The 4,817-nt window shown below is 38.3% G+C and overlaps 1 pseudogene across 1 annotated transcript; it reads left to right on the forward strand.

Annotated features, from left to right (window-relative positions):
- Nucleotides 1-513: 513 nt before the first annotated feature.
- LOC309847125 (large ribosomal subunit protein eL39 pseudogene) lies at nucleotides 514-849 on the forward strand (annotated as a pseudogene). Its single transcript has one exon. The product of its transcript is annotated as a large ribosomal subunit protein eL39 pseudogene (transcript).
- The last annotated feature ends 3,968 nt before the right edge of the window (nucleotides 850-4,817 follow it).

Here is a 4,817-nt window from a genome sequence, read left to right on the forward strand (position 1 = left end):
TTAAAGTCCTATCTGAGGAGAGGGCTTGAAAGTGTCTCCTCCTGACCTCTCCACCACTATAAGTCGTGTCCATTCTCCTCAACCTGTGCCTGGCCCTGACATAATCATCTCGACATGATGGTCCTGACATGACCAATTGCCTGGTTCAGAGGACTCCACTGTTTGCATGGAAAGTGCTGTCACCTAACACTGTCCTCCAGCCCATGTCAAAGTTGCACTGAATTTTCCAGAGAACTTTCTGAAAAGGGGGAGATTCCTTTCCCCTTTTTGTCATACTATATTACCAGGGTCCCATTGTCCCTCAAAGTTTTTAATAAAACAGCACTTTCCATTTCTATTCACAGAAAATCCTTTAGGATTTAGACATGAGTTTGTGGAGCTAGGCTAGAGAATCATCTAAATGATCATCACTCCAATGTTCCAAGCGTCATCATTCCCCTAAACACTGACATTTTGTCCTTAAAACTGGAGCACATGGCCATCCTGCTGTGTGCCACTCACTGTTAATTGACCATGTCTTCTCACAAGACTTTCAGTGTCATGTAATTCCTGGCCAAGAAACAAAAGCAGAATCGTCCCATTCCCCAGTGGATTTGGATGGAAACTGGTAATATAATCAGGTACAACTCCAAAAGGAGGCACTGGAGGAGAACCAAGCTGGGTCTCTAAGGAGTCCCACATCACTTGATGACAAACCTAATTAGCACCATGTATTTAATTAAGCTACTTGAAGATCATGTGTTTTATTCCGTCACCCTGTAAACACCTTTCTGCCTGGCCAGTAGATACCATTTATCAGCGAAAGATTTTTCTGTTACTATAGCTCTGCACCAGTGGGTTGGTTTGGTAATAAACATGAGGCCTTAGAGCTTTAAAAAAAAAAAAAAAAAAAAAAAACACTGGAGCACATGACTCCCTATCCTGAAGGTGGGTTCTTAAACTAGGAGATTCCTTGGCCCCACTTAGAAGTAGGTATCTTGAAACAGAGGTCAATATATCCCTTCAGATACATTTAAGTATATTTGTTCCTGTTTATATTCAAGCTGAGACCCCCCCAACTCCCACAAAAAGAATTCCATTCACCAAATTTAGTTATCAAATAACTAGGAAAAGGACACTGAGTTAAGTAGTGGAATACCTCTGCCTACTGAATAAAATAAATAATAGTGTGTCATGTGATCTAGAGCCAGATTTCCTCATTTAGAATCTTAAAATCTTCACGAAGTCTGGTAGCATTGCATTGCACTGGCCCAGCTCCTAGTAGAGCCAAATTTCCCAGCCATTGCCATCCAATGTGGGATGCTCCAGGAGGAGAAGCTTTCTCAGTACCAGCAGTTTAAAGATTTTTTCAGTGATGAATTCTTGTGGCTACCAACACTTCAGCTGAGGTGTGGACATTAAGCTGGTGAACATTGCTTTTAACAATGGCATGCCTGAGGATTCCAACACCTGCCTGCGTTATGTGGTCAAAGCAAGCCACTTTGGTACCATGGACGTGGCCGTCATGTTTGTGTCAGATGAGAAGGACGCAGAGATCCTAAATTATGTGCAGGATCGCTTCGAGATCAAGATTAATGAGCTGCCTGTAGGATAGACATCTCCTCAAACAACGAACAGACGCAGTACAGGACTAGCCTACCCATTCTGGAATGTGCAGTCTGTCGCTCTTCAAGAGACAACACCAGGTATGGGGGTGAAGAGGAGACACCGCTGCCACCTATCCCCAATCCTCGCCCAATGGCTTTTCTCTTGCATTACCACCACTCCTAAACTCCTATTTCCTGACTTGTGTATTAAGTTTCTAACACATTATAAACCAGCACTTGCTAAAAGTATAAACCCGGATAAGTTACTTAACCTCTCTATGCTTCAGCTTCTTGAACTGTAAAGAAGGGATAATGGTAGTACTTACAGATTTTGGGGAAGGTTTAAAATGATGTTTGGCCTATGGTAATGCTCAATATGTTTACAGTTATTAATAATTATTACTTTGTAATGCTATTATGGGCTTACAAAGCGGCAGAATTCCTGGAGAATATAATTTGAGAATCATTTATTTATCATTTTATCATTTAGTGTGGGCAGTGGAATGGTCCTCGTCTCTAAACTGTTATTAGTCCCTAAGAAGAAAATTACAGAATGAGAAAAAGTGTCTGAGAACTCACAGAAATTTGACAGAGAAATATTACTTCTATTGAATCTAATAATTTTAAAAAATTGATTAATATTCTGTCTTTTTGTTTCAATTTTTAGTTAATTTTATTATGGCTTTATGAAAGTCTTACTCCACAAAGGATTGGAAGCTTTTTGAGAAAAATGGTCCTTCACCACAATTTTAGAAGCACTAATCCATTATTTCTCAGTTATATGGATCCATTTTTTTAAAAAAGTTTCAATTTTTCATTTTCTTATTTTATAAGTAATATATGAATGTGCTGTCTACTTGAGTGCTTTTTTTTAAACTTTTACTGTGAAAATTTCAAACATACAAATAAATGGAAGTAGTTTAATGACCCCTAACTACCAATCACTAATCATTTTAAATCACTGAAAATTTTAAAATATTATCAGTATAGATCACGAATGCTCAAACTTTAATAGGCATCAGAATCCCTTGGAGGACTTGTTAAACAGAAATTGATTATTTCTGATTCAGGGATGGGGCCGAAAAATTTGCATTTCTAGCAGATTCCTACTAAAGTTTGCCTAAGAGGCAAGATTTGAGAATCATTGATGTAAAGGGGCGAGATTTTTCTGCAATCCCTATGCCAAGCATTGGACCCCTTAGCCTAAAGCAGGTGTTTCTTCCTAAACACAAATGGGTAGAATATTCCTAGTAACTCCTCTCCTCTAACCTGAGCTCACAGAATATATGTTTTCAGACTTACCCTTAAGGTATCCATTTCTTGAGAACTGATAATGGATTTTTGCCCTTGCTCCTCTTTATATTCTTGCTTCTTTTTTCCTTTTTCTCATAAGTAACCCAAGTAAGTGTCTATAAAGTTTTCTTTCACTTGTCTGATATAGGTGATACTCAGAATATCTAGTTACTGGTACTAAATGGGCACCACCTATTCGAAACAGATGTTCTTAACTAGTAAAACCAAACTCTTGTATATTAGCTAAATATTTGAATGGCTATAACTTCGCTACAGAGGGCTATGTGACAATGACTCTCAATTGCATCATATAACTTTCTATATACCTTCATTTTTTTTTTTAAGATTTTATTTATTCGACAGAGATCACAAGTAGACAGAGAGGCAGGCAGAGAGAGAGGAGGAAGCAGGCTCCCCACCGAGCAGAGAGCCCGATGCGGGGCTTGATCCCAGGACCCTAGGATCATGACCTGAGCCGAAAGCAGAGGCTTTAACCCACTGAGCCACTCAGGCGCCCCTATACCTTCATTTTTTAACATGCCATGATATCATTTGTCCACTGTCTGAATCAAATTCGTCACCTACATACCAAGCCTCTCTGTTCTTTTCTCATTAGCCCAACACAGTTAAAAGTGACATTAATGGATGAGGAATCAAATGTAAGTACAAGTGTAGACACTAAATTTATATGACAGAACTTGGTTGTAAGATAGTTAACCACACAACTGCCCGGCTAGCTCAGTGGGTAGAGCATAAGATAGTTAACCACATGATCTAGAGTATAATTACCTAACATTTTAGATATATAAACAACAAATGTGAAAAATTGAAACATTCTTGCAGAAAACCCTCAGACTTCCATCAATGTATTCAGAGGCCCATTTAAGAAACATTTTCCTTGGTGTGTCTGGGTGGCTCAGTGGGTTAAGCCTCTGCCTTCAGCTCAGGTCCTGATCTCAGGGTCCTGGGATTGAGCCCTCCGTCAGGCTCTCTGCTCAGCGGGAAGCCTGCTTCCCCACCCCCGCCCCTCCCCCCCACCCCCCCACCTGCTTGTGATCTCTCTCTCTCTTTAAAAATAAAATCTTTTTTAAAAAAAAGAAAAGAAAGAAAGAAAGTAAGAAAGAGAGAAAGAAAGAAAGAAGAAAAAAAACATTTGCCTGGAGCAGTTTCTCAAACTTCAGTCATTCAATACCAGTTCAATGATTCTTTCTCTGTCCATGAACCATATTTACTTTTGTTTACTTAACATTTTTCTTAAAGTCACTTCACTTTTTTTACTTAATTTTTTTCAAAGGAAATTTTATATCTCTGTCCTAAATGGAAAGCCAGCATCTCTTGCCATAAGAGGCCATCATAAATAAAAAGATACAATGAAAACAGGAAATGTTATTAAATTCTAGCTAGTTACTATTATTTGGCTCTTAGCCAAAAGCCTATTTCTCTTTGGGTAAAAATTTTAGCAAGTATTGGTGTAAAAGGCATACTAGCACCAAAAGGAAAGCCCTTTTCTATTTCCAGCTTTATAAAAAATTCATCAGGTAGATATTGAATTTAATGTATCAAGTAGATTTTGATGGCTAATATATGATCGACCATAAGGTTATCATATGCTTTTTCTTTTTTATTTATCTTTTTAAAAAATTTATTATTTTAGAGAGAGAGAACAAAGAGGAGGGACAAAGGTTGAGGGAGAGAGAGGATCTCAAGCAGGCTTCCTATTGAGCACAGAGCGTGATGCAGGGCTTGATCTCACAACCCTGAGATCATGACCTAAGCTGAAATCAAGAGTTAGAAACTTAACTAACTGAGCCACCCAGGCACCCGTCTCCTTTTTTCTTTTAATGAAAAGTTGTCATCAATTTTCTCATGTCAACACATTCTTGCATTCACAGAATAAAATATACTTTGTCAAGGTATTTTTAAATACATTAATATATT

The sequence above is a fragment of the Mustela nivalis genome (genome assembly GCF_964662115.1).
Source record: "Mustela nivalis genome assembly, chromosome: 13".
In the NCBI taxonomy this organism is placed as follows: domain Eukaryota; kingdom Metazoa; phylum Chordata; class Mammalia; order Carnivora; family Mustelidae; genus Mustela; species Mustela nivalis.